Source organism: Giraffa tippelskirchi, chromosome 4 (assembly GCF_054371585.1).
Source record: "Giraffa tippelskirchi isolate mGirTip1 chromosome 4, T2T-mGirTip1v1.2.pri, whole genome shotgun sequence".
Taxonomy (NCBI): Eukaryota; Metazoa; Chordata; class Mammalia; order Artiodactyla; family Giraffidae; genus Giraffa; species Giraffa tippelskirchi.
The window spans coordinates 41,829,823-41,854,291 of NC_137278.1; the positions used below are offsets into that span (position 1 = coordinate 41,829,823).

The 24,469-nt window shown below is 48.8% G+C and overlaps 2 long non-coding RNA genes and 1 pseudogene across 2 annotated transcripts; all 3 read left to right on the forward strand.

Annotated features, from left to right (window-relative positions):
* The first annotated feature begins 1,036 nt into the window (after window positions 1–1,036).
* On the forward strand, window positions 1,037–1,569 carry LOC145503869 (large ribosomal subunit protein eL22-like; annotated as a pseudogene).
* A 4,887-nt stretch (window positions 1,570–6,456) lies between these two features.
* Window positions 6,457–17,364, forward strand: LOC145544497 (uncharacterized). Its single transcript, XR_014081458.1, has 7 exons — window positions 6,457–6,572; window positions 7,270–7,365; window positions 7,656–7,804; window positions 8,088–8,163; window positions 8,636–8,836; window positions 14,176–14,367; window positions 15,162–17,364. It is a non-coding gene; the product is annotated as an uncharacterized LOC145544497 (long non-coding RNA).
* Window positions 17,365–20,223: 2,859 nt separating this feature from the next.
* LOC145544496 (uncharacterized) lies at window positions 20,224–24,151 on the forward strand. Its single transcript, XR_014081457.1, has 4 exons — window positions 20,224–20,348; window positions 21,392–21,635; window positions 22,507–22,711; window positions 23,794–24,151. It is a non-coding gene; the product is annotated as an uncharacterized LOC145544496 (long non-coding RNA).
* Window positions 24,152–24,469: the final 318 nt, after the last annotated feature.

The following is a 24,469-nucleotide window of genomic DNA, read 5'->3' on the forward strand; positions in this document are numbered from 1 at the left end:
CTGTGGGGAGCTTTGAGGCCCCCGTATGAGATGTCAGATCTTCACCGCGGTGGAACCCGACCGCTGGCGGAGCTTGTACACTTGAAAACTTCGGGGTAGACAATCTACGATTTGGGCAAGAAATAAGACTGGGTCTCAAACTTCTTAATCTCAGGACCCCTTTATGCTCTTAACATTACTGAGAACCTCAAAGAGTGTTCTGTTTACCACCATATTAGAAATTAATCTGAAAATTTTAAAGTGTTTACTTTAAATTGCAATAATAAATCCACCACATTAACATATATTTTTAAGAAACACCTGTATTTTCAAAAAAAAAAAAAAGTGAGAAGTATGGCACCATTTTACATTCCTGCAATTTTTAAAAATGTTTAGCTTAATAAAAGACAGATGGTGTCTCTTATCTGCTTCTGGACTCACTATCAGACTGAGTTTTCCCAAAGCACATAGCTTCATACATTCATGAGAAAATGAGAGTGAAAAGGGAAAATAACATCTTACTGTGAAAAGTTTTCATCTTGCAGACCTCCCATTTTGATATTAAATATAAATTAACTACAGTGTAATTTTTGGATAAGAATTGAGAGGCTTTTTGTAAAAGAAACATTGTCTTAGGTGCAGGCTGATGGCTAACGGCCAAGTTGCCTTAAAGTTCACCCACTGGAAAGATGTGGCCTGTGGTACCAGAAAGCAGAGTCTTAGTCACTGTAGACACTTGTGTGTCATGTGAGAGTCAGAACTGTGTTGCAGCTGGCTATTCACTATCTGCTGTTCTCAATTGCAGGGGGCAGAATGGTGGCCAGACCCCCTCTGTGAGGTCAAAAGCATATGAGAAAATTGATCTTTTCCTGATTCAGATACTCCGCTAACTCTGAACCCATTTGAGGGTTCTTATCAATCCAAAAATATTTCAAATATTTTTGGTCCCACTCATCTCACACTTGTTAGAATCTCTATAGTCAAAAAGATAAGAGATGGCTGCGGGTTTCTGCGCCTGCCTAATTCACCCACCTCCCCTTCTGCCTCCGCTGCCATCATGGTGCCTGTAAAAAAGCTTGTTGATGAACATTAAAAAGACATTCAGTTGTTTTACTTTAAGAAAAAAAAAAAAAAAAAAGCTTGTTGAGGGCTGGGGGGTGCGGCAAAAAAAAATGAAGCAGGTCCTGCAGTTTACTCTGGACTGTACCCCTCCTGCAGAAGATAGAATCATAGATGCCGCCAATTTTGAGCAGTTTCTTCAGCAGAGAATCAAAGTGAATGGAAAAGCTGGCAATCTGAATAGTGATCATATCAATCGAAAGAAGCAAAAGCAAGATCACTGTGACTTATGAGGTGCCTTTTTCCAAAAGGTATCTGAAATATCTTGGAAGTGAAAGTGTTAGTCCCTCAGTTGTGTCTGACTCTGTAGTCCTCCAGGCTCTTCTGTCCATGGAATTCTTTACCAAAAAATATTTGAAGAAGAATAATCTAAGTGATTGGTTACACACAGTTGCTAACAGCAAAGAAAGTTAGGATTTGCGTTACTTCCAGATTATTCAAGATGATGACCAGGAGGAAGATGAGAATTAAAACTCAGTATCTAGAATATTTTGTGTAAGTATTTAAATAAAAAAGGAAACCCTTGTGCACTGTGGGTGGGAATGCAGATTGGTGTAGCCGCTATGGAAGACAGTATGGATGCTCCTCAAAAAATTAAAAATAAAACTACCATATGATCCTACTTCTGAGTATATATCCAAAGAATATGAAAATAGGATCTTGAAGAAATGCCTGAATTCCCATGTTCATTATGGCCTTGCTCACAACAGCCAAAATATGGAAACAGCCCATGTATTTGTCAACAGACAAATGAATAATGTGGCATATATAGACAATGGAATACTATGCAGCCATTTGCAACAACATGGATGGACCTTGAGGGCATTAGACAGAGAAAGAAAAATACCAGATGTTATCACTTGAATATGTGGAATCTAAAAAAGCCAAATGTCTAGAAACAGACTGTAAAATGGTAATTTCCAGGGGCTGGGGTTGGAAGGTGGGGGGAGATGGGGTGATGTTGATCCAAGGGGACAAACTTCCAGTTATAAGATGAATAAGTTCTGGGGAATCTAATGTATAGCATATAATCTTATGTATAGATTATAGTTAATAATACCATATTGTATACTTGAAAGTTGCTAAGAGAGTAGATCCTAAATGTTCTCACCACAAAAAATGAAATGCTGATTATGAGATATGATGGAAATATTAACTAATGCTCTGATGGTAATGGTTTTGTAATATGTAAGTATCAAATCAGCATGTTGAACACCTTAAACTTCCACAATGTTATATGTCATTTATATCTCAATAAATCTGGGGGAGGGGGGGACACCACCACAGTGGCCCCAACATCTCCATCTCCTGCCCTAGGGTTGGTGTGGAATGCTCCAGTCTCAGTGAAGAAGCTATGTGGGGAGATTTCCAGAATCAAGTAACAGATGAGGAAAGCTCCTTTCAGTTAATTCCCTCCAGGAACACCTAACCAGGGTGACGACCATAATCATCTGAGGAATGGCAAAGGAATACTGATTCCTGGGCCCACCTCACATCATCCGGGGGGGAGGCTAGCTCTTACAGCTCCAGATGCACTCTTGAGCTGCCGGGTTTGGGAGCCACTGCCCTCCTCTATCGCCATCTACAGAGGCCCTCCATCCTTAGGCACCTTGGGGTCACTTGGGGCATTTACTCATTTATTTAGGAACCTCACAGCCTACAGTCCGTGGGGTCGCAAAGAGTCGGACACGACTGAGCAACTTCACGTTAGCTCTGTTGGGTCTTATTTGCAGCATGTGGGATCCAGTTCCTTGACCAGGGATTGAACCTGGGTGCCCTGCTTTGGGAGTGCAGCAGAGTCTTAGCCACTGGGCCACAAGGGAGTTCCCCAGCTCAGTCCCTAGAGAGTCCGGTAACTGGAGATTAGGTAGACCTGGGATGGGCCCTGGAACAAGTTCTGAACAAGCAACTCAGTTCACACTGCTATAAGTGGCCCCAGACCACCCTTTGTCTCGAGGGCTTTTGCAGCCTGTGTGTTACTGTCTGAGTGTCAGAAAGAGATTTTAGGGCCCAACTCAGAATCAGCACAACCTTTGCCTTACTTCCCTTATCTTTTGAACAATTAGATCCCTTCTTAGGAATGGTAATTTATAATCCAGAGTTTATAAATCATTTGATTTGAAGGTGACAATCTCCCCCACCCCAATCCTAGAACGGTGCGTTCCAAGAAGATCCTAGTCTTCTCAAACTCCACCAGGGCTCCAAGCACCACCGGCTCCCTTCACCACACTGGATGACCATCCTTCTCCTCTGCGCCTATGTCTATATGTATACACATCCATCTTTCCAAAGAGCCAGGCTAAAGGTGCAACAGGCAGGAAAAATGGGGGGACAGATTTGTGAACTCAGCTTTCTTCATCTCAGGGGCCCCACTTCCACCTTCTCCAGCTCTGTAGAGGATATTTTAGTCCCATCACCACAGAAGGAGCTGCTGTTCCCTCTCTGCTCACGGCCTTCCCCCGGCCACTGGTGAGAATGGCTGCCTGCCTGCCTGGCTCACTGATTTCCTAACAGGACTCCTGGACCCTGGCTCCCTCAGGACCGTCCATGGCCCAGGGTCTGATCTGCAGCCAACCTCATCTTCATCCTCATCCTCTCATCCTTGGTCCCTGGCTTTCACATTGACTCTGCCCGGAGCATGTCAGTGAATATTAATTAACTCATTTCATCAATCACTTAAACCATCAGGTTGCAATGAGTGACTTCCCCCCCCCTCCCCGCCCCAATTGTGTCTAGGCACACACAAACACACATTTAGGAATGGAATTGGGTTTATGGTGTCCTCTTTAACCTCTGGGCAGCCTCATTCATTTTCTGCTGTGGTCTGAACTCTGTGGGAACCATCAGCAGGATCTGGGGCTCTTCACCATCAGCTTGGGAAGACTCCGTCCTGGGAGAGACTTGATGGAAATGATAAACCTGCACAAATCAGGGTTAACTCCCAGTTCTAGACACCAAGGTGGGTCCCACACCAATTGCACCTGCATCCCTGGGTGGGCCTGGGCTTCCTCAGGGATTGCAGCCACATTGAGGACTGCCACCTCAATCCCATTTCTTGGGAACATTGTCTCTTCTGCCCTAGTGGGTTGACTTGGCTTGGAAGGCATCCAAAAATGGTGGTTTCATCCAAGGAAAAGAAAAACTGTCAAAAGTCCTCGAAGTGAAATTCAAAGATGTCACTTTGTTATTTTGATTACCTTGAGCTGAAGGCACTTAAAAAACAACAAAGGCAGGGAGAAGCTTTCTCCAAACTCCCCTTTATCTGCTTAAGACAGTCCCTCCAGAAGGAACTTAACTGTCATAAATCCCTTCCCAGGGAGTTTCACCAACCAGGGAAGATGGTCATAGGAGAGGACACTAGAAGTCCACCCCACACTGAGACAAGCGTTGTCAGAAACTATAACATCTCCCATCTGTTCTTCAAAGGCCCATCCACCTTTCTCCTAAATTGCCCTTTCCCTATCAAGAAGGTAGTTCAGTTCAGTTCAGTTCAGTCGCTCAGTCGTGTCCGACTCTTTGCGACCCCATGAATCGCAGCACGCCAGGCCTCTCTGTCCATCACCAACTCCCAGAGTCCACCCAAACCCATGTCCATCGAGTCGGTGATGCCATCCAACCATCTCATCCTCTGTCGTCCCCTTCTCCTCCCGCCCCCAATCCTACCTAGCATTAGGGTCTTCTCCAATGAGTCAACCCTTCGCATGAGGTGCCCAAAGTATTGGAGTTTCAGCTTCAACATCAGACCTTCCAATGAACACCCAGGATTGATCTCTTTTAGGATGGATTGATTGGATCTCCTTGCAGTCCAAGGGACTCTCAAGAGTCTTCTCCAACACCACAGTTCAAAAGCATCAATTCTTCGGCGCTCAGCTTTCTTCACCGTCCAACTCTCACATCCATACATGACCACTGGAAAAACCATAGCCTTGACTAGACAGACTTTTGTTGGCAAAGTAATGTCTCTGCTTTTAAATATGCTATCTAGGTTGGCCATAACCATCCTTCCAAGGAGTAAGCATCTTTTAATTTCATGGCTGCAATCACCATCAGCAGTGATTTTGGAGCCCAAAAAAATAAAGTCTGACACTGTTTCCAGTAGATAAACTCTTAAATCTCATCTCCTTTCTAGGTACTCACTTCTCTTTTTTCCTGTGATATCCCTGTCCATGTCATGTTAAAAGTCAAGAAATGTGTATACCGTTCCTCTTGTTGGGCTTCCCTGCAATTCATTGCAAGAATTCTTCTCCAATGCGGGAGACCTGGGTTCGATCCCTGGCTTGGGATGATCCCCCTGGAGAAGGGAATGCCTATCCACTCCAGTATTCTGGCCTGGAGAATTCCATGGACAGAGGAGCCTGGCAGGCTACAGTCCTTGGGGTCGCAAAAAGTCAGACAGGACAGAGCGACTTTTACTTCCTCTTGTTAATCTGCCTGTTGTAAATTGAATTCATAGACCCAGCTGTTGAACCTAGGAGAGTAGAGGGAAAAGTCTTTCCTCTCCTACATCCTCCTCCATGTTATCTTTCTTTCTTTTCTTTGAGACCCCATGGACTGTAGCCCGCCAGGCTCCTCTGTCCATGGAATTCTCTAGGCAAGATCACTGGAGTGGGTAGCCATTCCCTGTTCCAGGGGATCTTCCCGACCCAGGGATCGAACCCAGGTCTTGTGCTTTGCGGGCAGATTCTTTACCATCTGAGCCATCAGGGAAACCCTTTTCTTTCACCAGACCATGCTGAGTTGTCTACTAGGTATTCGAGATACTAAGCTGAAAGCGGAACATGGGTCAGGCCTTAGGAAGTGGAGAGGAGGGACCCGATGCTAAACCAGCAGCTTTGGGGAGAGCTCAGCCTGCTCCCCAGGATCCTGGCCCATCTCCATGCACTGAGTGGGGGAGGGTGCGAGGAGTGACTAAGGATATTTCTGGGAAAAAGGATTCACCCGTGGCAACTTCTCAGCACCTACAGGAGGGGCAATTTCAAGGACAACATGCTTCTGTGTCCTGGAGTGCCAGCATCTTTGTGAGCACAGGCTCTTCTGTTCTTCATATTATGCCCCGCGTGCTCTATAGGAGGCAGTGCTGTTGTCTCCATTTTACAGACGAAGAAACTGAAACTCAGAGAGATGAATCAGCTTGCTAAATGCCTCAGGAAGAGGCGCTGGAAGCAAACCGCAGCTCTGTCTGACTTCAGAGCCCTTTTTGTAACAGCTCTAGAGAGACAGGCTTCACTGAAGGAGCTGGTAAAAAACGGACAGGGCCGTTTCCCTGGCACCTCAGTGGAGCCCTGAAAACACCAGGTGTCGTCAGCAGAGCTGGCAGCTGGGGGCCCCTCTGGTGTCAGCCGTGTTGGGAGGGGCTTTGAGGCAGCTGTGGAAGACGGTGCTGGTGGCCTCAGCAGTCCTGGTGGGCAGCCAGCCGTCCCCTCATGGCACGATAACTGATATTTATTGGACACTTACCGTGTGCCAGACACCGTGTAAGTACTTAACGTGGATTAACTTATTTAATATTTACAACAACTCCCACTTTTACGGATTAGGAAACCGAGGTAAGGCAACTTTCTCGGGTCAGCCTCTGATAAATGTGGAGCCAAGATCTGAACCCAGGCACGTTGACGGCTGGCTTGTGTGCTTCAGCTGTGTTCTGTTGAATGTCCTGGGGGTGGAGAAGGGATTTAGTATCTTGACGTGTTTACTTATGGGTAGTGTGCCCAGGGAAGAAGAGGGCCAGTGTGTGCAAAAATGACGACAATACTTTGCACTCCCTCCACCAAGAGCTGAAGTCTGCTTCCCACTTCTCCCGTTTGGCCCGGCCTCCTGACTCACTTTGACCAAGAGAATGTGGCCACAGGAGACGGGCCGGTTCCCAGCCCAGGCCTCGAGAAGCCTCGTGGCTTCTGCTCTTCCTATCCGTGATACCTCGCTGCTACAGCAAGAAGCTTGGGGTAGGCTCCCCTGCTAGGTGAGAGGTTACTTGGCCCGTCACCCTGTCACCCTTTCACCCCAGCTGACAGCCTGCTAAGCACCTGATGTGCGGAGGAGGCTGTCCTACGCCATCCAGCGACCTGCCAGCTCACCACAGACACAGGCCCAGGCCCAGCAGAGCCAGGCTGGACACTGCCCCCACTGACCCACAGAGTCAGGAGCTAATAAGCATACGTTTCTTGTTTTCAGCCACTGGGTGGCTTGTGTGTAGCAATAGAGACAGCAGAAACTACCCCAAAGAGAAGGAAGGTATGAAGTTGGAGGAATTCCCACCAGAGAGTATGGGTAAGTGGAAACCCCTCAGGCAGGGAAAACAGATTCAGAGGAAAGGGAGCGGGGCAGGGGAGCACCTTCCTGGCTCCTCAGAAACCCAGCACCCTCACCTCTTCTGGCTTCCACCAGGTGGGGGAGGGGCCGAACTCTCCGGAGAGAAACTCCAGAGAGACAGGAAGCTGAAGCAGTAGTCCGCTCCTGTGTGTGTGTGTGTGTGTGTACGCGCGCGCGGGGGGGGGGGGGGGGGGGCGAAGGGGGGTGGGCGTGTCTGCAGTCGGTGTGAGGTGGCCACCTCTTGGCAGACATGCTGGTGTTGCTGTAGAGCGGAGAGAACCCAAGACAGTCTGTGGACCTGGGATCCTGGGCACCACCGATGCCAAGCTCCGGCTATTCCCACAAAAGTAGCTCCGATCCAGACAATAAACTGTGTGAGCCTAACCACAAGCAGCAGGTATAAGGAAAAACAGGAAAAGGGGAGAAACATTTAGGATGTATTCATACAAGGAACAAGAAAACTTGGGGCAAATTGAAATAGAGGGAATGGCCACTGGGGGGAGGGGTCTAAAATAACACTGCTGTTCAGACTACAAAAGGATGCCCCCGGGATTAAAACAGGGGGAAAAGGATTTAACGATACTTAGTAAATGTCACCAGCATATAAAATCTACATATTATGGTATAATCACGCTTTTTGGTGATGATATTGGTGAATTTTTTTTTCTGTTTTTACATAGCCTGCCACTTACCCTCGTTTTAAGAATCACCCTCCTCAAATGCCTTGAGGATTTTAAAAACAATCAAAGCTTTCAGGTAAGGGATGGTGCTGTATCCATACAATTTCAAGCAGCCTTTGAGAATGGGACAAGAGTTTTTCTTTTAAGTTGGACCCTTCCCGGGGCTCTGGGCCTGGGCCCTAGCCTGAAACCACAAAAAGCATTTCCCAGCACCCTGGCGACGCCCACCTTGAACTCCCTTCCTCCCAAGTTGCCCAAGCGTTTCTCAGACTTGGGGAAGCCGCTCTCCCCCGCCCGCCTCGGGAGCCTGGGGGTGGGGGCGGCCGATCCCCCTCCCCGCGCGGCCGCCAGAGGGCGCTGCTCTGTCGCCGGGAGCGCCGCGGCCGCCTGGGCGTGTGGCCTGGCGAGGGCATTTTTGTGTTGTTTAAATGCCAGCATTAATGGCTCACTCCTTTCCCAAACATGTTTCCAATTTACCTGGTATCTCTTCTACGTGAAAAACTCAAGAACAACAACAACAACAACAAAAATGCATACTTTAGTTCCAGGATGAGCAAAAGGGGTTTGACACGAAATGCAGTGTTGTTCCAGAAGCCTCTGGGACCAGGGCAGAGCAGCCAGCAGGGGCTCTCCGGACGCTGCTCGCCGGTTAGGGCAGAGGCACGTGGACACAAACCCACTGAACCTCGGCCCTGGAAATGCTCTCGCCAGCAACCCACCAGCCCGCAGCTTTCCGCTCCAGAGGACGGGTTCGTTTCCGGCCAAGTTCAGAAGCTGGTGGCCGAAGAGGGTGCCGCGCGGGACCGCGGAGGAGCCAGCCGGGGTCGGGAGCAGGCGGCGGGCCCCGGCTTCCCGCTCGGCGGCGCCCCAGGAGCGGAGGCTCGCAGGCGGGGATGGGGATGGAAGGGGGGGCTCTGGGGTGGGGACGACCCGGGCGCGCGGGGCAGCTGTACCCACACAGGGTGAAGGCGGGGAAGCAGCGGTAGGAAGACGAGGAGGGGCGCAGAGGGAGAGTCCGGTCTGATGGGGGTGGTGGGGATGGCCCCGCCGGTTTGGGTGGGAGCCTGACCGCCACAAATACAAGTCCCAGGCAAGAGACTTGAAGATGCGTTTGGCTGAGGGGAGGTGTCTATAAGAGAAAGCTCCTAATCCTGGGGTGGGGGCCCGAGTGGCTGCGGCGGCGAGCGGGGAAGGTGTCTGATTGACAGCTAAATTCTGTTTTTCAGAACAACAACAAAAAAATCCCCTGTCCCCTGGGGAGATTTCTCAGTCACTTTTCTCCTGCAGGAAACTGCTTCTTGTTGGAGCCTCCTGGGACTGGCAGAGTTAAAATCCTTTAACCCAGGATGCCTTGGGCCTTTTGTTCCGCTCTGACAATGGAATTGGGTGGAGGGGGCTGGGAAGGCAAGGGGCTGGATCCAGGGTGTATCCGAGGGGTGGAGGGTCTGGTGAAGCTGTGTTCAGTCACAGGGTGAAAAAAAGCAATTTGGTCGTATGTGTGTGCGTTTTCAGGGAAGGTGTAAGGAAGCCCAAGGCACGGGGCACCAGCTCGTTAACACTTGTGGTTGAGTGCCTGCTGTGTAGCTCAGCAAACCTTTAATTACTCAGGGAGATCTTCCAAAACTAGAAACTCAATTTTGGTCCCTGAAAGGTTGGATAATGGGTTTTTCTTACATCTCAATCCAAGGGGACAGATCTCCCACTCCCCTGGGCTCCCAGATTCTTCTAGATGTTTTGGCTTCTAAAACTGCCCTCCCATGGGACAGCGCTTAGTTAAGGGCACTCAGACACGTAAACCCTTCAAGCATATTAATCATTTGAAATCATTGCTTGAGTCATAATCATCGGCAACACTCACTAACTCAAAGGACTTGGAGGGAGGCATTCAAGGCCTCTCACCATGCTGACTTTTCTCCTCCCACTCCCCACCTGCTTCTGCCCCTGTAGCCAGCCTGGCCTCTCACTGCCACTTAGCATATCTTGGCTTCTCCAGCCTCCCTATCTCTGGCCCTGCAGTTGCCTTCCTAGCCATCTAGCTGGTCACTTCCTTCTCCATTCTGTTCTGGCTGCAGTCAGTCAACATACATTTACTGAGAGCCACACCCCCACCCCCGCCAATGTGCAAGGCATGTTCTGGCCCTGGAAATATATCAGAGACCAAGACAGATGCCTGCCCTTAGAGATTTTTTGCCTTAATGGAAGAGAATAAAGCCAGACAATTTCACATGTTGATAAGTAGCTAATCAATGGACTAGAGTAGGAATGGGGGTGGGGTTAGTTAGTGCTGGTTTATTTAGCCAGGAAAGGCCTCTTTAAGACCTTCTGGGCAGGAAGAGAGCTCCACCAGAAGGGATAGTGATGCAAAAGCCCTGAGGCAGGAATGCACTCCATTAAGTTCAGGAGATACCTTTGAAGGCCATTGTCACTGGAGCAATGTGAACAAGGAGATTTCTAGGGCTCTTGAAATATAGGCAAAGGCTAGATCATCATGTCCTCATGGGTCAAAATAAAGAGTGTGGATTTTATTTTGGTTGCAATGGGAAACCTTTGGAGGATTTTAAGCCAGGAGAGAAGATTCCACTTACTCTTTAGAAAGATGGCTCTGGCTGCTTGGCAGAGCAGGGACTAGAAGCAGAGGAGAACAGTAAAGATGCGGCTGTAGATGTCCTGGCAAGAGTAGGTAACAGCAGGTTTGTGGCTATGAAGATGGTGAGGTCTCTGGAACTATCACAAGGATGACACTTTCATTTTTAGGCTAACTGGATGGACAGGATGCCCATGTTGCGGGGAGGGGAAGATCAGCAGTTCTGTTTTGGCCATGCCAATACCTATCAGGTGTCAGGGGGATATGTGTAGACAGGTTTGAGTCTGGAATTCAGGGCCATCTCTCCTTCAAGTTTAAATTTGACATCTAGCATATGGATAGTATTCAAAACTGTGGGTCTGGATCATTCCGGTTAGAGAAAATGTAAAGCTGAAAGTGAGAGGAATGAGACTGAAGCCACTCCAACATTTAGAGATCTGGTAGAGGAAGAGCAAGCAAGCAAGACTGAGACAAATGACCTGTGAAGCTGGAAGAAAACCAGAAGATGGTAATTCTAAGGAAGCTGAGCAAAGGAAGTATTTCAAGAAGAGGGATATATCAGTCAGCTGTTGCTAGGTAACAAACAATCACAAAAAATCTCTATGGCATATAACAGTAAATATTTTTTATAATTTTATTTATTTACTCTGGCTGTGCTGGGCCTTTGGTGCTTCACAGAATTTTCTCTAGTTGCAGTGTGCGGGGTTCTCTTGTGAAGCATGGGCGCCAGGGCACACGGGCTTCAGTGGAGCGGCTCCCAGGCTCTAGAGCATGGGCTCAGTAGTTGTGGCACACAGGCTTAGTTGCTCCACAGCATGTAGGATCTTCCCAGACCACGGATCGAACCCATGTCTCCTGCACTGGCAGGTGGATTCTTTACCACTGAGCCATGTGTTATTTTATGCACACATCTGGAGCCAGTTGGAGGTCAGCCAGGTGAGGCTGACCTTGGCTGGGTCTAAGTCTGCTCTGGATACATGTCCCTCATCATCCTTGTATGGCCAGGTCAGCTATGGCAGGTTAGCCCCCGGTGATGACATAGGCACAGATAGGCAGATGGAAATGACTCCTAAGGCCTAGGCTTAGAATTGTACCATGTCAAGTCCTCTTTCATTCTGTTAGCCAAAATGGGTCATATAGCTATATTCAAAAGTTAAGAGGCAAGAACATATATTCTACCTCTAGTACAAAAAGTGGAGAAGGCAATGGCACCCCACTCCAGTACTCTTGCCTGGAAAATCCCATGGATGGAGGAGCCTGGTGGGCTGCAGACCATGGGGTCGCTAAGAGTCGGACACGACTAAGCGACTTCACTTTCACTTTTCACTTTCATGCACTGGAGAAGGAAATGGCAGCCCACTCCAGTGTTCTTGCCTAGAGAATCCCAGGGACGGCGGAGCCTGGTGGGCTGCCATCTATGGGGTCGCACAGAGTCAGACACGACTGAAGCGACTTAGCAGCAGCAGCAGCAGTACAAAAACAAAAAGGGACAGCGAAGTCACATAGGATAAGAACACAGGGAGGAGTGACAGGAGTTAGGACCAATAATTCAATCTACCACAGAGTGGTCAAAGATGTTCAGTACCACTGGGAGACCAGATGAAATGGGGACGTGAACTGGCCACTAATCTAGCCAAGAAGTCAGTCACTGGTGTCCTCATAAGAGCTATGACAAGGGAATGGCAAGAGAAAGGCCTGACTGGAATGGGTGGAAGTGAAAGGGAGGCGAGGAAGAGAAGTGTGAGTGTGTAGACAACTCTCCCAGGAATATTTGCTCTGCAGAGGGACAGGAAAATGGTGCAGCAGGAAACTGGCTAAGACTAATATGTTTTTAAATTGAGGGATATTAAGTCCTGTTCGACTGCAGTGGGAAGGTTATGGTAGAGAGGAAGAAATATTGGGTTGACCAAAAAGTTCCTTTGGGTTTTTCCATACCATCTTGTGGAAAAATCCAAAGGAACTTTTTGGCTAACCCTATAGCTGAAAGGAAGGGAAGATGTGCACTGGTGAAAGGGGAAGTGGCCCAGGGCACAGATGGAGGGGCTGGCCACAGATGGGCGGAGGGAACACAGAGCTGTGGACATTCTGGTGGCTTTGGTGGGAGGAAGTGCAGGCAGTTGGTCTGTTTGTACCTATTTTCTCTATGAAAGATAGTCAGAGGCCAGATTGAGAGTGAAAGAGGAAGGAGTGTTGACAGTATGCAGAAGAGGAGAAAGTGTGAAATTGTTGCACCGAGGAGAGGGAAAAGGAATTTTTCTAAGAAATGGTAGTAGGATTGTCAAATACCCATCAGAAATTTATGGCCATAAATTTGATGTGAGCCCATTCAGAGTAGCTGGGTAGTTTCTTCAGCAGTGTTCAACTTCTCTGTTGCAGGTATGATGTAAACAGTTTGATTTAACCACAGCTGGGTTTTCACCAGGTGAATGCAATGGAGAGAGACTGCTATAAGAAGTTCAGAGTGTTTGCAAGGAAGATTTCCCAGGCCAGATCATAGAACCTCAGCTGGCTGATAAGACCTGAGGGAAGATAAATAGTGAAAAAACAGTACAGCGATGGACTGGAGGTCTCAAGTGGGAAAGATGGTGGAGTGGAAGGACCAGAGTGAGAGAGCTGGCAGGCTGGCAGGTAGTAGGATCTTTGAATCTGAGATTTAAGAGATAGTCCCCAGTGGCTCAGCGGTAAAGATCTGCCTGCGATGCAGGAGACCTGGGTTCAATCCCTGGGTCAGGAAGATCCCCTGGAGAAGGGCAACCCACTGCAGTATTCATGCCTGGAAAATCCCATGGACAGAGGAGTCTGGTGGGCTACAGTCCATGGGGTTGCAAATAGTCAGACACGACTGAACACGCACACACGTAGACATTCATGGTTCCCAGGTCTAGGGTATGACCAGGAGGCCAGGGTGGGGCAGGAGATGTATCACTAGGACTAAGGTAGTCAGGAGAGTTAGGGGCTAAGGTTGTGGGGGAGGTCATCAGCTTTGATGTCGAGGTCACCAAGAATGGTGATAGTGGAGGAGAAAGAGCCCAGTGCTGAAATCGTCAAGAAACAGAGGAAGTGGCCAGAAGGATAATAAGGTGACGCTAACTAGAAGCGGTGGATAGCAAGCTCTGTTGACATGTATTCCAAAGGAGACGGGTTTTTGAAGGAAGAATAAGAACCAGATTGGGAAGCTTCAATGGTGAGTGAGGAGACATCTCCAGGCCCAGAAGCGTGGCCTGAGGAGAAAGAAGCCTCTGTTGGACAGGGCTGTGGAGCAGCAGGGTCCTCAGAGGTCAGTCTTCAGGAGGAAGGAAGAGAGGGTCCAAGGCTTGCAGGAGATGGCATGAGAAGGCAGAGAGGGCTGGGTGAGGGTGACAGGGGGAGGGGGCATTCATCAGTGTCTGCTGTGCCCCCCCACCCCAGAGTGTGATGGATAAGGGCAGCCGCCTTCCCAGGTTACCCTGGCCCGGAGGAGAGGCTTCCTTTTCCCCTGTAACTCTTGTTTCTCACGTTTCTCAGTTGGGCCTGGGCCCCTGCTTCCTGGTGTCCTCAGCGTTCTTCTTCCGTGTGGATCTCTTATTTCCTCAAATAGAGGCAAGTTTGGGCAGAACCCCGTCTAGGCCATTTTGCATGCGCGCTCCAGTCCAGCACAGCACCTGACACGCAATGGGCCTTCACAACTGTTCGCTGCTGGAGTTGGATGCAAATACGGTAATGGTTTCCCTTTAAAGCCAAGAAAGGGGCCCGTCCGGGGGTTGGAGAGAGGGGGGCGTCCTTCTGCCCGAGGCCCCCGCCCCACCCCCTCCCCTCCCCACCCCCTCCCCTCCCCACCCCTCCCCTCCCCCTCCCCTCCCCCTCCCCCTCCCGGGCCAGCTGCTGCGGCCGCCCCTCCCCCGTTCCCCCACAGCCGCTCGATCTGAGTAACCCGACGCCTGGGCCCGCTCCCCCGCCCGACCCAGGGCTCGGCGGCCAATGGCCGTGGCCCGAGCCTCCGCCGGGAGCCGCGGGGGCCCTCCCGGCGCCACCCGGCCGGGCTAGGGCACCGGTTAAGAGCCAGCCTCCAGCTCCTGCTCCTGCTCTCCGTGCCCTGCGTGCGCTGCCGTCCGCCAGGCCCAGCCCAGACACGCCCGCTCCCTGCCCCGAGGCTGTGCCAGTGGACTGGGCGATGGGCGCAGACCAGGCACCGAGAGGGCCAAGGCGGGACCCACCCCCAGCCCGGGGAGCCAGGACATTTGAGTTCTGGGGCGTTTGATAGGCTGAGAGACCTTGGGCGGTCGCGGAATCGTCTGTGGTTGAGATCAGTCCCTGTCCACCTCGAGTGGGGCTTGTGAGGGCCCAAGCAGGCAAAGGGTGCACAAGTCCTCCTAAATTAGCCAGTGAGTGTGTGCTCAGTCGCTCTGTCAAGCCAACTCTGCGACCCCATGGACTGTAAGCTTGCCAGGATCCTCTGTCCATGGAACTTTCCAGGCAAGAATACTGGAGTGAGTTACCATTTCCTTCTTCAGGGGATCTTCCTCACCCAGGGATCGAACCCACATCTCTTAAGTCTCCTGCATTGGAAGGCGGATTCTTTACCCCTGTGCTGCCTGGCATTAGCCAGAGGCCAGGCCAAACCTAAGTCACTGGGACCTGTCATCACCGGCCCTGTCTACAGCTTCTCCTCCCCACCATCCGGGTCCCACTGCCCACCATTCTGGGAGTTCCCTAGATTCAGGGGGAAGAGCCTGACACAACTTTCCTGAACACCTCAGTCTGGGCATTTCTGGCAGCTCCTCACTCCCAAGGCGGAGGTGGGCTTATGGGGTTAGCAACCCCCCTGGAGGAAGAGAGCAGGAAATATATGCTGGGCTGGAAAGGTGAGCACAGGCAGGGCACTTTTCCAACTACCTAGTTTATCTCCAGGGCACTTAACTAGGGTGGAAACAGTATAAAGAAGAAACTCTGACCAACAATACCTTTTTCTTCCTCCAATGGTTACAACTACACACTCCCCACAGTTTGCTGCCGTAGGCTACAAATACTTGAGTGTTTATCTGTATACACTAGCTTTGATCCTCTTACCTTAAGAAAAGCAAAGGAGAGCTCAGGAAATACATTGGAGTCTGAAAGAAACAGAAGAGAAGAAATTTTTGTCAAGAATGCATTATTTTAACATTCACAGCTTTCCTACACCGGAGCAGGGCCTGGGTCACTTATGGTGATGAGGACACATCTGGGTCCCTTGAATCTTCACTTCTATGTCCAGGTCCTAAACAGGCTCCCAGATAGGTTCTGGAACCTGCAACCTTGGCTCACACCCTTTCCCCCCACCCAATGGACTGGCAACCTTCAGGCACCTTGCCTGGGGCACAGTATCACATGGTACACAGCTTGGCTCTCTCTTCCCTGGCAATTGGACTCCAGGGTCTGACACCCCATCAGGCCCTCTGCCCCAGGTGAATCTAAAGGCAAGATGTGGCGTTTCAGGGAGCCTGAGAGGGAGTCCAAAAGCAGGGAGGGGGAGAGTGCCCCCCAACCCAGGCCTGGTGTTCTGCAGGCTTCCTGAAATTCATTTGCTTCTAGACCTTTTCAGCCTTGCCAAGCTCTGTGTGAAAGATCAGAACAGCTGGAAATTTCTAGCAGGAGAGTGCCAGGTGCTGAATAGGTCCCAGTCTGACTTAGGAACAGTGAGGGGCCGGGGCTGTTTGGGGTTGGCATTCTTCCCTTTGCCAGACGGGCAAGAACTGCCTGCTCTTGGAAGGCATGCCACCCCCAAGCCTGGGCCAGAGCCGATGTAAACCCCGGACACCAGGCTGGGGACAGAAACTAGGAGCCTCCTCCCTCCTAAGCCCCAGGATGACGACACAAAGGGCCTCCTCTGCTGGCCAAGCAGAAGGGGATGGGCTGACTGGGGAGGGCCGAACCGTCACCCAGTCAAAGCCAGGCAGCTGCAAATGAAACACAGGCCTAGGAAGGCTCTGACAGGCACTCAGTCTTTCCCAGAGCCAAAAAATCCTGGCTAGAAACTTGACTACAGAGCAAGGCAAGGCACTGGGAAATACTTGAAACCAGGCAAGACCCCTGGTAGTGTTGGACTCCTGACAAACAACGGGCTGAGCCAAATGCTTTTTCCCCACCTGGCCCAGACACAAAAATTGAGCTGGCCAGAGGGGACCCAGGGGAGGTGGCAGAGGAGCCAGGGAGGGACCCAGCAGGAAAAGGAAAGCTGGCAGTAAGGTCGTTTTTACCCTGCTCAGAGAGCAGAGCTCTCACACAGCAAGTCTGCAGAGGGGAGAGTTCCTGCTTGGCTTGACAAAAGGCCAAGGTCACTCAGGCCCTCTGGAGCCTCTCACAAGGGGCTCTAGGACCTACATGGTAGCTAGGCCACAGGGGTTACCTTCTGTTTGAAGAGGGGTAGGTGGTAGGGGCAGCTGCTGAGGGAGGCCGGCACCCTGCCCCCAACCCCAGGCTGTGACAAGACTGACCTTCACTCTCAGGACTACCTCAGTCCTTCCATGGCAGGCTCCGCTTGCTTTATTTATTTGTTGCGCCATGCAGCTTGCAGGATCTTAGTTCCCTGACCGGGGATTGAACCTGGGCCCTTGGCAGTGAAAGCACCAAGTTCTAACCACTGTACCGCAAGGGAATTCCCATCAGCCTGCTTTAAATTTTTTTTCCCAAGATTTTGTTTTTTGACGTGGACCATTATTAAAATCTTTATTGAATTTGTTATGATGTTGCTTCTGTTTTACGTTTTGGTCTTTTGGCCAGGAGGTTTGTGGGATCTTAGCTCTTCAACCAGGGATCAAACTCACACCCTCTGCATCAGAAGGTGGTGTCTTAACCTTTGGACAGCCAGGGAAGTTCCCAGACTGCTTTATTTTAAATGCATCTGCACGGTAGCATGTTATGGATAACATTTATAAACCTACTAAGGAATGTTCTTTTATTCATATTTCTCCTGAAGGAGGGTTACTTTTTAAAAGTTCCAAAATTAAACAGAAAAAGAGACGTCATCATGTGTTGAGGATGGATTGGGGGTCTTAATTTTCTTTATCCTTTGCTGGATCTTGAAAAAAAAATAGAGTAGAAAGACACATGCCACGGCACGAGGCTTCTTAAAAAAAAAAAAAGCTTTCTGAATTTAAAACTAGAGCATGCTCTATAAAAAGAAATTCAGACAAAAAGTATAAAGAGCAAAAAAATCACCTATTAATCCCACTAGCCACTGATAGCCCTGATATCATTATTGCATATTTTTTCCACACTATTTTCTGTGCATCCAGATCCATGTTTTTACATGAGATATAATTATTAACATCAGAGTGTCTTCTTCCTACCCCTGCCCACTGAAGAAAATTCTAAACTTGCCTGTTTGGTTTCTCTTCACTTCACTCTTCCACAGAGAGGAAGAATGATCACTTGCTGAGAAAAGCTAAACTGATCTACATAATAAAAGAATGCAGTGAGATGGGATGAGGTCCAGGGTAGGGAAAAGCCTTCTGAGCTAGAGTTCAGTCGAGAGAGAGTTCAGTTTGTAGCACATTAGAGGCTCAGGAGAAGCGATAGGGTGTAGAGAATTGGGCTTGGAAGACGGGGCTTCAGAGATGGGCTGATGTGGTTATTTTTCTGGAGCTCTTTTAATGTTCTTCTAGAGATGTAATTAAGTAATGGAATTTATTTCATATTAATTTGGGCCATTAAGTCCATACAAAGACTGAAATTATGGTCTCCCTGCTCATTTACAAGGGTTATGTTTTTAAAACATGGAGTCGCAGTGTATTTCCTTTTTATATCCTTTTTTAAAAATTAAATTTCAGGGCTTCCCTATTGGCTCAGTGGTAAAGAATCCGCCTGCCGATGCAGGAGACGTGGGTTCAATCCCTGATCTGGGAAGATCCCACATGCTGAGGAGCACCTAAGCCTGTGCATCTACCACTATTAAGCCTGTGCTCTAGCGCCTGGGAGCTTCAACAAGAGAAGCCACTGCAATGAAAGCCTGCACACTGCAATTAGAGAGTAGCCCCTGATCGCCGAAACTAGAGAAAAGCCTGAGCAGCATCAGAGACTCAGCGCAGCCAAAACTGAATAAATAAATAACACTATTTTAAAAAATTAAATTTCATGGTCAAGTCAATAAATGGAGATTTTTTAAAATCCTTTTAAACAGCTGCATGGCTATCCATTCATCTTCACCATAATTTATTTAATCCACCCCCTGTTGATGATCATTTATGTTATTCTAGGTTCATTATTGTCAATAATCACCCAGAGGATATCCATAGGCATATACATCTTTGCACTCTGGCTGAAATTTTCCTTAGGATGTATTCCTGTATGACTGCAGGATCAAAAGAAAAGGACATTCAAATTTAGTGCACAGTGCCAAGTTACTCTCTGTAAAGACTGAACAAATTAAAACCACCACCTACAGGGCTGGATTCTGCTCTTGAGTGTAGTACTGCTGGCAAGGGAGGTCGCAGTGGGTCAAGCAGACAGAGAGGCTTTGGGAAGGAGCTGAGCCATGGCACAGGGTTGAGGGAGGGGCGGGGGGTGGTAAGGAAGGGTCTTCCAGGGAAGATAGTAAGAGAGCCAGTGAAGGATCTATAGAAATTACTTTTGCTTCTCAGCATCCTTTCCCTGGGGGAATCACCTTCTCCTCTACAGTAGCCCATTCAGCCTATGGATGAGCTTTGTGTGGCGCCGACCTCCCACCTTCTCCAAGACCCCCATCCTGGCTTGGCCACAGGGGTGACCAGATGACTGGAGCCAGATTAGTCAGAGGTCTCCATACCCTAGTGAGAATGATGGTTCCAGCCAGGAAGAAGACTTTCTTGCTCACTGAACAACACATGACACCAGAACTGGCAGTGGTCCTCTCCTCCCATCCTGTGAGGGCTGCCCAGATGAATGTGGAGCTGAGAGATGGAGACAAAACCTTGATAGCTTTGCAGAGCCCTGAGACCTAGCCACGTCTGAAGCCATCAGGGTCCATCCTGGGCATTCTATTTACAACAAAGAAGTCTTGAGTCCCGCTCAAACTGTCATTAGATTTTATTTTTTTTAATTCAGGTAAATTTCACATAACATAAAACTAACCATGAACTATGTTGAAGTGTGTGCTTCAGTGGCATTGTGTACGTTCACAATGTTGGGCAACCATTGCCTCTATCCAGTTTCGAAGACATTTACATCACCACAAAAGGAAACCCCGTCCCCATCAAGCCATCACTTCCTATTCCCTCTTTCTCTCAAGAAGTTTCAGATAAGTGGAATCATACAACACGTGACCTCTTGCATCTGGTTTCTTTCACTTAGCATGATGTTTTCAAGGTTTACCCATATTGTAGAATGTTTAGGTATTTCATTCATTTTTAAGGCCGAATAGTATTCCACTGTAAGGAATATACCACATTTTGTTTGTCTATTCTGATGGACAGTTGAGTTGCTTCTACCTTCGAGCTATATGAATAATGGTGCTGTGGACATTCATGTGTAAGTATTTGTTTGCATGCCTGTTTTCAAGTCTTTGGGAATATATACATAAGAGTGGAATTGTTGGGTCATATAGTAATTCTAAGCCCAGACATTCTACATTCTTTTTCTAGTTTAAACCAGTGTGAAGTAGGTTGCCTTCCTGGGCAGTCAAAGGAATCCTGACTTACTCAGGTCTTGAAAGACAAACCAGCCTGGCCGGAGTGGGGAGCAGGGAGGTGAGGGTTTGTCCTGGAGCGAGTGGGCAAGCAATGGTGGAGACATGGAAACAGACCCTGGAGGAAGTACATTCTCGAGTTGGAGTGCCACGCGAGAAAGTGCTACTAGCCTTCTGGACTAGTAGCAGGGCCATACTGGGAGACCCACAGAGAAGAGGAATCTTAGATCAGTTGCTTTGGCAACCCAGTCTAGGAGAGGAAATGCCCTCCTTCCTCTTTTCCTTCCTCCCCCCTTCCTGTCAACGCCTGAGCAGGATGCACTGACAGGGAGTAGCCCGAGTGGGGAAACACATTTTCCTTCTTAAAGGAGAAAGGTTTGTTTCCTGTGCCTCCCACAGCCCTGGCAGGGATCAATTTCTCCATTGTGCTGGGCCACCAGTCAGGCCTCAGGACCACGTTTGAGGGTGGCCAGCCACCTTCAAACCTGCCTACTCTTGCCTGAGACTCCAGGCAGAGTGAAACCCCTGATTCAGCTTAGAAAAGAAATCATTGACGTCTCTGCTCCTGTTCCCTCATTCCCGCCCACCACTCTCGGCACCCCAGTTCCTTTGGGGGATCAAATCAGGATGATGGAGATCTGTGTTTCTGCTGATTCTCATTGAACATGGGTTGAGAGTCTCCTCTGAGTCAGTGTCTTCCCTACAGGTAGAAGGCCATTCGATTGACTTTCTTTGTGTTGAACACCCTCTGTGTGGGTCATGGTGGGTAAACTCCTGGGCAGCAGAGGAAGAGGAGCAGGGCCACGACCTGGGGTCAGGGGAGGGGGCACTGGAGATATTGATACGCAGGCTCCTGATCCCGAGACACATGCAGCTCAGTAGGGGAGACCAGGAGCAGCGTAAAGCAGAGCAGACATAATTACAGCAGTAGGGAAGTTTGGTAGATCTTCCCGACTCAGGGATCAAACCCAGGTCTCCTGCACTGGAGGTGACTCTTTACTGTTTGAGCCACCAGGAAAGCCCTTAGGTCCCTCCTAGTGAATATCTATTTACTCAGTTTACTATGTATTTTAAAAATTTAATCAAAGTAATCCCTTCACATAGTTGAGGAGCTGAGCCATCCTGCCAACAGCAGCACCAAGTTGCCAGCCGGGTAAGGAAGCCAGCTGTCCTGGAAGTGGATCCTCCAGCCCCAGTCAAGCCTTCAGATGACAGCATCCTCTGCTGACATTGTGACTAAAACCTTATTGTAAGAGACCTTGAACTGGAACTGCCAAGTTAAGGAGAATTTCTGACCCAAAGAAACTGTGAGGCAATAAATGGTTGTTTGAAGCAGTTAAGTTTGGAGGTAATTCATTACATGGCAACAGAGAACAAATACATGTTTGCTTTTTTTTTTTTTAACTCAGTTGCACTGGGTCTTCATTGCTGTACACAGGCTTTGTCTATTGCAGAGAGTGGGGGCTACTCTTTGTTCCAAAGCTCGGGCTCTAGATAGCAGAAGGGTTTAGTTGCCCCATGGCATGTGGGATCTTCCTGGACCAGGAATCAAACCCATGTCCCCTGCATTGGCAGGCAGATTCTTAACCACTGGACCACCAGGGAAGTCTTGTGTTTGTTATTATATTATTTTCTTGGGTCAGAACTCTGACCAAAGAGGCTGGGGAATGCTCTAACACAGATTGCTGTGAGCAGTATTAACTGAGGACACTTTGCTTGTAGGCTGTGTATAATGAAATAGGCTAAGGACCAGCCGGACAAGTTACAAAGCTTCTTTTGAAATGATAAGTTTCTCACTAACTCAGAAGCCTGTGGTCTCAGGGAGGAGATGCCTGGCTGACAGACTTTGTTCACAGATGACAAGTGCTGGGGTGACAGGCATCCACAAGAGAGTTATGGGGCTAGGGATCTAATGCAGTTCCACGGTTAGGAAGTGATTGAGCACTTCCATTAGAAAAAGCCATCCCAGCCACAGGTTCATTTGAGTCTGGCCCCTATTTCCAGCATGTAGAAGCTTGTCTCTTCCCTTGAAAACATGGTGAAAATCTCTGCAGTATTTCCCGGTGAAACTGGCTTCCTTCCCTGTCACCGGGAGCTGGCTGGAGCTGAGGGCACACGACCGCGGCATTTCATCAGCTAATGTGAGCTCATGTCCAAGAAGTCCCCATACCTCTCCGCTCTCGGTACCTGAGATTCTGGGAAATCTGCTCTATTTTCAGCCTCTAGGTTTCCTTGTCATTATGAGAACCGAGCTCCTCGGAAACAGGTGGCCACAGGGCAGCTGAAAAAAAGAGGAAGATGAAGCAAGCCCCACACAGCCTTGCAAGGAGATTGTTCTCAGCCTGAAGACCCTGGAAACCTTTGTCGAAAACCCTCTCGGCAGTTGCCCCTTGGAGACATCTACTGTTTGGGGAAATATGTTTGGTAAGGCTTCTCTCAGTGACCAAATGGTCAGCCCATTTGAACCCCTTTCCTTGAAAGATATTTTGCTATAAAACATGTTTTAACACATTAATTTTTTTGTTGCTTATTCCTTTCTTTCCTGGTTTTGTGGCTTAGAGACAGGCCTTAAATTCAGCCATCTCGCCCTCCCCTAGCCAAAAGGAAAAGCAGTTGAGAAATGACCGCTTTTCAATTTGTCCACATCCCTTGGGGAAAAAAGTATACAAAACTCAAGTTTGAACCTCTTAAGGACCAAAGTGCTTATAAGTCTTCCTCCAGCAGAGATCCAGAGGCGGTAAAGAAGAGACAAATCTAGCAAATGGTTATTTAAAAGCTGTCACTTAGCATTTGATGAAGGATGCCTTTTGGATTAACTATTAAAATTGACCTCCAATTCCCAGTGGAAACTGAACATGTCCAGGCACTGCCCAGAGGGTAAATAAAGAAACCAACGTTGAAAAAGTCAAGTCTGGGTTTCTTAGAAATAATCCCAGCTTGTGTGGGCAAAGGGACTCTTCCATGGTCCCCTTGGTCTCCATGCACATCTCCTCCAGAGGACAATATCAGGCCATAGCTGAAGGATAAACTGTGTGTGAATAAGGTATCCCTAGCAGCAACTTTAGACAAGGCTGGCAATGAAAGAAAAGCAAAAATGAAATCAAAGTAAAACACTGCCAATGCTTCTCTAGCAATTTGCATCGCATTACCCATAATGATTTGTAATTTTACATTTAAAGCTATTATCTTTTGGCAGACACCTTGACTTTAAATAAATGTCTGTCACCCCAAAGGACTGTGATAAGTCGTGCCTTGAATCCCACGGTAAGATCCAGAGTGAGGTTATGTGCACCGGAGTGGGGCCACCCCAGCAGGAACATTTACCAGCCTCAGACCACACCCTGCTTCTTGGCCTGAGGCTGTGCCCTACATTGGCACTTACCGTGGCCACTGCTTTGGTGACTGTCATCCTGCCAAGAGCTTTAAGCTACCACCATCCATCGACTCCCACTTCTCTCTGAATAGAAAGAATTGAGTAGCTTGCTTTCTTCCTTTGGTTTCCCTAGGACTGTCTGATCATCTCTTGGTTCCCGACATCTAGGGGACATATGCTTGAAAACAGACAGAAGCCGCCAAGGAGCTGCTGGCAGAATGAGAAGTTGAATGAACGCCAACTGGAGTGCCACTTCTGTAACCCCACACACCTTTAAGTGACAGGAGACTAAGCAATATCACAGAATACTCTGATCTTCTTGTCAGAGCCTGAAAGCTCCTTGGAGCCCAAGACTACATCAAAATTCAATCAGAATTTCAGACAGAAGCAAACTGAGGGGCTGGCTGGGGGCTATGTCTTCCCAGAACATGTATTCTACATGCTAATAGGTACTGATAAAGTTTAAATAAATAGGACAATTACATAAAGTACACAGCCAGTGTCTGGCACACAGTAAGCCTATCAGTTAGCTCTTTCTGTTTAACTGATGACTTAAAACAACAGGAGTTATTTAGCTCATGGCTCTGCATTTGGGCATCTTAGGCTGTGCTCACTCATGCTCTGCTGTCTGCTGCCCCATTGGCTTGGGGCTCGCTGGTCTGCAGTGGCCTCAGTTGGGGCAGCCCTCCTTGCTCCACGTGGACTGTCATTCTCTGGCAGTCTAGCCCTGGCCCGTTCACCTGAGTTCCAGAGAGAGAAGAAGCAGGCACTCTCTTTCATGGCCTAGGCTCAGAACTGTACAAATAACA